The sequence below is a fragment of the Colobus angolensis genome, unplaced genomic scaffold (genome assembly GCF_000951035.1).
Source record: "Colobus angolensis palliatus isolate OR3802 unplaced genomic scaffold, Cang.pa_1.0 Scaffold213, whole genome shotgun sequence".
Classification (NCBI taxonomy): Eukaryota; Metazoa; Chordata; class Mammalia; order Primates; family Cercopithecidae; genus Colobus; species Colobus angolensis.
Window position 1 is genome coordinate 3,698,279 of NW_012115300.1, and position 8,048 is coordinate 3,706,326.

Consider the following 8,048-nt stretch of genomic DNA (forward strand, 5'->3'; position numbering starts at 1 on the left):
AATACTACTAAACCATACATACGAAAGAACTATTAATATACCCACAACATGGACAAATCTCAAAATAATTATGCTGAATGAAAGAAGAAAGACAAATAGTACTTATCATATGTTCCACTTACATGTAATACTAGAAAATGCAAACTAATCTATAGTGGCACAAAGCAGATGAGTGGCTGACAAGGGACAGTGAAGGAAGAGTGGGGAGGAATGAGAAGTACAGATTACAATACGGTTCCAGGAAACTTGGGGTGATGGGTATATTCATTATCTTCATTGAGCGTTAGTTTCACATGTGTATACATATGTCAAAACTTATCAAATGAAACACTTTAAAGATGCAAAAAAAGCAAAGAAATATGTAATAGCTCTTTATTATTACTGGCAATATAAAGCTATAAATAGTGCTGTGTACTAATTTATGTATGCATTTTTTGGTTTTGAATTTCATTATTTTTTCTCATAGGATTCTATGTTTATTGAAATAAATGTTTTTATTGAAGGAATCATATCTTTACAGAAGAACTGGCTGGCCTTATAATTTATTTCATGAGTTTAACATTTCTTGGTTATAAACACGTCTATCAATATGACTTCACCACTATACAATTCATCTATGTAACCAAAAACCACCTGTACCCCAAAAGCTATTAAAAAAATTAACATGGCTGGGCGCGGTGGCTCATGCCTGTAATCCCAGCACTTTGGGAGGCCGAGGTGGATGGATAACAAGGTCAGGAGTTCAAGACCAGCCTGGCCAAGATGGTGAAATCTCGTCTCTACTAAAAACACAAAAAACTAACCGAGAGCAGTGGCAGCAGGTGCCTGTAAGCCCAGCTACTCGGGAGGCTGAGGCAGGAGAATCACTTGAACATGGAAGGTGGACATTGCAGTGAGCTGAGATCATGCCACTGTACTCCAGCCTGGGTGACAGAATGAGACTCCATCTCAAAAAAAAAAAAAAACAAATAAATAAAAATAAAAATTATCATGCCTATCAATGTGAAATTATACACTGGCCACCATAATGAAATAAGAATGCTGAAATAAGAAATATTATAAAGAATCCACAAATGATATAATTTACTATTTGTTTAGTATATCCTAACATATGTAATATAGTATTTTATATATATACATATATATATATATAAAATATAAACAGCGGCAGTAGGATTAGAAGACAGATACAGATTGGAGACAGATTCGCGAAGCAGAATCAGTAACACTTGGTGATAGATTGGATTTGGGAGTTGAAGTAGAAGAAACGAAGAATGACTTCAGAGCTGCTTTTACTTAGGGAACTGGTAGATAGAGTGTGGATAGTGGGAAGAGGCTTAGGAATAGTGGAGATAACACTGATTTTAGAAATGATCACCAGTAGCTGGCAATGGTGAGTTTGGCATGTGGATATAAAATACATATTTTTAAAAATGGGTAGTTATAGGTATGTAAGATGATATGAGATCAATGTCAAAGTTGAAAACTTAGGACTCATAAGCAGAATCTGTCTAGTTGAATGAGTAAAATAAAATTCAGCCAGTCATTCATCTGTGAGAGTTTTAATTGAGTTCAGACTTAGTTGTGTCCCTAGATGATCAGTTATTTTCTAGAATATATGTTGCTATCTACCATGGGAATGGTAGATTGTCCATCTCATCTTCAAATCCACCTCCATCTACTGTGCTTTCTTGTTCTGTAAAGGCTGTGGCACTATCAATGACATTTTCAGACATCCTTGCAGCTAGTGTTCTGTGTGTGAATTTGGTTCTGCAAATTAAGCACACTTACACAATTGAGAAGGCAGAAGTTTTATGCCTTTTCTTGGTTGTATATATGTTTGCAAACACGGTCATGGAAATGTGACATTTTCTGTAGCATCCTTCCATACACTTATCTCCAGCTTCCTATGTATTGGGAAGCAATTTCAGTGGAGATGGTGGCCATATTTCACTACCCAATAAACAGCTCTATGGGATTTGATGGGGATTTGTGCTGATCACAGAAACTTCCAGACCCAAGTCTCCTATCCCTGAATTTGGCTATTGCTATTTATTTATAAATTTCATGGTTCTGTAGTAGCACAGAAGTAGTGTTGCTACTAGAGGGTCAGTTCTGTAGTGCTCTGGGAATAATTTCTTGAGGCTCAGTTTAGAGCCTTCTTCTTTGGTCCTTCCAGTAATTTTATAAACCCCTAAATTCCTGTACTTCTTTTTTTTTTCTTGTTTTTTGAGACAGAGTCTCGCTCTGACGCCCAGGCTGGAATGCGGTGACGGGATCTCGGCTCACTGCAAGCTCCACCTCCCAGGTTCATGCCACTCTCCTGCCTCAGTCTCCCAGGTAGCAGGGACTACAGGCACCCACCACCACACTGGCTAACTTTGTGTGTGTGTGTGTTTAGTAGAGACGGGGTTTCGCTGTGTTAGCCAGCATGGTCTCGATCTCCTGACCTCGTGATCCACTCTCCTTGGACTCCCAAAGTGCTGGGATTACAGGCGTGAGCCACTGCGTCTGACCCCTGTACTTCTTAAAATATCTAGACTGGTTTCTGTTTCCTGAACTGAATAATATCTGATCTAGCCAGTAAATAATAATGTGTACAATTTAGGGAAAGCCAGAATATCACCATAGGTATATATGGCAGAGACTGTCGGCTATCTACGAATATCCATTCTGCCTTTCTCCTCTGAGTCACTGAAGATCCTAGTTTTATTATTAAGCAAAGACCCCACTTTTTAGCCTCTGCAGCTGCATGTGTTCACGTAAGTATGCCCTGGCCAATGAGATTAAACAGGAGTAGCGTATGTCACTTTTTGGTGGTGCCTTTGCCCGCTTATCTTTTCCACTGGCTAAGAAGCAGATGTAGTGGTGAGAATTGGAGAAGCCATCCTGGATCCAAAGATGAAAAATCCTTGTTGATGATGGCAAAGCCAATCTACCAGATTGGGACTGACTAGTTCTGGATCCATACATAAGGGGTAAACTGCTATCTTTCTGAGGCTACTATATTTTTGGGTCCCCCCACTCTCTGCCTGTTTTTTCTAGCAGCTTAGACTGTAACCTAAGCTAAGATATAAGTGAGCTATGAAATTTGAGCCCAAGTCTGAAAATGTATGTTACTCTATTAACAACAATTAATTAATGAGGTAGCATATATAATATGTTTATAGGAATAAGACTTGGAATAGCTCAAGCTATTATAAAACAAGAATCTTGCCTTCATTCTCCTTCTTTATCACCACCATCCATCACTAACCTAGTCCACATGTTATCCTCCCTCTCCAGGATGCCTGTGAGGCCCCTATCTCCATTCACTCACTTATTCCCAGGCACTTACAAGTCTTCTCTATGCACAGATTGTGCTGCACATAGGAAGCACAGTGGAGAACTGAGCAGGCTGACTGGTCTGTGTTCCTGGTCTGCTGGGACCCAGAGACAAAGAAACGGACAGTGACCACAAGCATGTGCGTAAGGAGGGGAGCCTGGGCTCTGTGCAGGTGCATGCAGGGATTTACCCCACACTCACAAATTCTGAAGCCAGGGCCGGCAACTTCATTTGTGAAGGGTCATGGGGAGGTATTGAAAAATGAAAACATGGAGTCCCTTGTTCACAAAACAGGAAAAACCACTCTAAATGGTACTAAAATACAAAACATTTTCTTTCTCTTTATTCTAATAATTTACCATTGTTATTTGCTATTTAAGGTCATTCTGAGTAAAGAAAATTTTAATTCTAAATTTTTAGCTGAATTTTACTGTTCCTCTTCATGTCGTGCAATGTTAATTTTAAATACAAATATAAGAGTATTATATTCCTATACAGAAACAATAAAATTACACAATTCACGTTTTGCAGCTCATACATGCATATACATTTTGTTCTTATTAGAACAGTAGAAATGCTGCACAAAACTATATCAAAGATTTTTATTTCACTTCTTGATAGTGGCAATGATACTGCCTTCTTGACACTGCCTTCAGCTTACTGGTGAACAAGGAAGAACTGAAAGAAAGGAAGTATGACTTATCCTGTCTTTCCCTATCTTTCCATGCCATTATTTTTGGCATAAGTGCCTGATTAATACAGGAAAATAAAAGGAGTAGGAAAAGGTATGACTGGGGTCGCTAGCCTGTGGTGTTATTCACAAGGTCATTGCCTTCTTTCTGTATTTGAAACAAGACCTCACATAGGAAGTGTGGCCTCCCTGCAGACTCAGTTATAGACATACGTGATGACCTGTTACTGGTCTGGAGCTCCACTAACCTGCGCGTCATAGGGGCACTGGAATACGGTGCTCACAGTGTCATCAACTCCTCTCTTCTGCTTTGTGCTCCTGCTGTGCAGTCCTTCCAAAACACAAGTTCAAAGATAAATAGTATTAAGATTCAAGGCAGACCTGGCAAAGCATTAAGCCTAGCACAGAGCCCTTTTGAGTGCAGGGCCCCCCATGACTGCGCAGATTGTATCTCCGTGAAGGCAGCAGTCCTCTAGTCTTAACTGCAGTCCACAGGAAATTCAAGGTTAGAGGAGCATGTTAAATGACACCACAAGGACACAGTCTGCAAATTCAGGGCATGGGGCGATGCAGAGTCAATGACCTGACTGCTCCAACGAGTCAGTGGGGGAACAAGAGGGAGAACAGGATGAAACAGGCTCAATGAAATGAAACCCGAATTTGTTTGACTGCTGATTTAAATAAACCAACTGTGAAAACACATTTCTGGACAATTAGGGAAATTTGGATGTTAACTTGTATTTGATGCTATAAAGGAAGTCTTTTGAATGTAGTTAGTAGTGAAGGAAAATCATATCTATATAAAGTGGTTATGTGGGGAATAGACCTGATCCATGAATGATGCAGGCCAAGGTGTTTAGAGATCAAATGACGAGATGTTTGAGGTTTAATGTATTTTAGAACAAATGGGGTGGGGGGCAATAGTTGACATAAGATTGGCAAGATATTGAAAATTTTTGAAGCTGAGAGGTTCGCTTTATTCTCTATACTTTTGTAAAGTTTTTAAAATGTTTTGTAATGAAAAGAAGGAAAATGTATGTGTGTTTGTGTATATATATATATATATAATTGTTAATATGTATTCCTTAAACAGTTATTTTCTTTGTTTTTAGTAAATTCTGTTTTCAACACCAAATTGTTACCTTTTTTTGCAACAAATTACTGAACAGTTAATGAAAACATTTGAATTCCATGATTTATGCATAGGAATGTTGGCATGAAAGTCATTTTCTCCAATTTTGTGTTCTTTTATTTTCTTAGAGCAATATGGAAAATTTCCCAGCACATAAGACATTTTAATGTTCTTTCCTAAAGATGTAACTATATATGGGTAAGTGGCTATTCAAGTTTTTATTTAGTAACGAATACAAGAGAAATCCTATTTTTATTGAAAATTCTATTACTAAAATTGTTTGTGATAAATTAATTCATCCTATAACTCTTTTAAGGAATAAATGTGTTTTTTATATTATATTTTTTCTTAAAGTGAGAGAAGAAATTCACATGTACACACAATGCACATGTAGTTTAGAGACTTGTTTAGACATGAGAGTAGATTGAATTAGACTGAATATGGTCTCAAATTAATAAAACCAAAGGAGGGGGAAAGTGTATTAAAATCAAGTCTTAAGAAGCAAGGTTCAGTTATACCTGATGTACAGAACTTTCTAGACTACATAACAAATATCTTCAAAGTTGGATTCAATGCTGGAAACATGAGAGTGAATATATTTTAGCCTTGCTTTCAGAGCAGTGAGATTCTTGTCTTGCTGGCATCATACTAAAAGCAGGATTAGGATAAGGCATTAGCTCAAGAGGCTTATTTGGAAAATTGCTTAGGCCAACAATTTAGGAGGGATCAGTAAGTGATCCCTGTAAATAATGAATGTTATGTTTCTTGTAAATAAGGAAACATAGTTATTTATACCAATTCAAATTCTTTTTCCAGACATGCAAGAAAACTTTCAAAGTCAAGAACTATATTTTGGGTAATGGCCAAACTCTATGTTAGACTTTTGAAGAAATTTTTCATGAGTAAGTGTTTGGTTTTCCAATCAAATATCTCCCTGGGAAAAAGCAAAAGTCATTTTAAAATGGGAGATCCCAAAAATTAAAATAAGTCTTTAAGTAGAGATGTTAGAGATTTATAGCTCCCTAATTTCATTCTGATTTGTTACCTAGAGAAGAAAAAGCCAATTTCAAAACTTGGAAGATTTGAAATAGTTTACTCTCTTATTAGTTTATAAAAGTTGCATCTGGCTAAGTTCTATAAAAACATCCAATTCAGTGGCTGGGCGCGGTGGCTCAAGCCTGTAATCCCAGTACTTTGGGAGGCCGAGACGGGCGGATCACAAGGTCAGGAGATCGAGACCATCCTCTCTACTAAAAAATACAAAAAACTAGCCGGGCGAGGTGGCGGGTGCCTGTAGTCCCAGCTACTCGGGAGGCTGAGGCAGGAGAATGGCATAAACCCGGGAGGCAGAGCTTGCAGTGAGCTGAGATCTGGCCACTGCACTCCAGCCTGGGCGACAGAGCGAGACTCCGTCTCAAAAAAAAAAAAAAAAAAATCCAATTCAAAGTTGTAGAAATGGGCAACGATGATAATAACATTCAATAGTTATTCAACACTTTTCCAAAATTCAAGGCCTTTGCTAGTATTTTACATGTGTTATCTCACTGCAAATCCATGAGTACAAAGTGCTTACTATGCTCACAGCCTTTTTTAAAAAGTAAAGAAAACACATTAAAAAAATTTAGATCATTGACACGGTTACTGTGGCCATATCTCTTTGGGACAAAAATTAGTTCTTTGACAAGAATCCCCTGTGTACAGAATAGACATAAGGAAGACCTGGCAGTCTATGACATGACCAGAAACTCATGTTATTATTATAAGAACACCATGTGTTGGATAATGGGATAGTATCTGATTGACTGAATCAGATTCCATAGCCACATAGCATTCTCTCGGAAATAGACTAAAACTCAGAGGTTCATATGCAGTAGGCTTACTGGGGTGTACTCTTGGGAACAAGGTCTGGGAAGAGTCTGGGAGGAAGAATTAGGTATAAGGTGAAGTTCAGCTGTAATGCTCTTGCAAAAAAGTCTCCAGTCAATCATGTGAAGAACTCTGAAGCTGAGATGGTGCTTCAGAGTTGTCCCACAGATATCTTAGGAATTCAACTTCCTAGGTTGAGTGCATCTTATTTAAGGATATATAAGAACATGTGCAGAAATATTCTCTGGAAAATATTGAAAATTTTGGAGAGATTAAGAACTTGGTTTACTTATTAAAAATTCTCAAAATATTAAAAGTTCAACATTTTTGTGTCTTCCTGTTGAATTAAACTAGTTTTAAAAATTATGATATGACACTCTGTATCTCTGACATCTTTAAGTTTATTTTTGCTGATTCGAGTATACCTTCAACAGCTTTATTTTGGATAATATTCACCTATTTTATCTTTTCCCATTTTTTAAATTCTTACTTTTCTAGGATTCTTTTAAATTCTTACTTTTCTAGATTCTGATAGCATAGAGTTGGTCATTTTAAAATACAATCTGGCAGTTCTGGCTTTTAAGTGGAGTGTTGAGTTCATTTAAATTTATCAGTGTTTAGGGCTTTTTCCATAATGTTTCTTTGTATATTTTTATTTTTCCTACTTTTCTAATGCTTTTTTTTCTTTTTAAAAAATGTATTCATTGTTTTCTCTCCTTATTTAACTTTTCTCCCCATTTTTTAAAATGAAAATTCTCTATTTCTTCTTTTCTTTTTTTTGAGATGGAGTCTCACTCTGTCGCCCACGCTGGACTGCAGTGGCGCCATCTCGGCTCACTGCTATCGCTGCCTCCCAGGTTCACGCCATTGTCCTGCCTCAGCCTCCCGAGTAGCGGGGACCACAGGCGCCCACCACTATGCCCGGCTAATTTTTTGTATTTTTTAGTAGAGACGGAGTTTCACCGTGTTAGCCAGGATGGTCTCGATCTCCTGACCCCGTGATCCGCCTGCCTCGGCCTCCCAAAGTGCTGGGA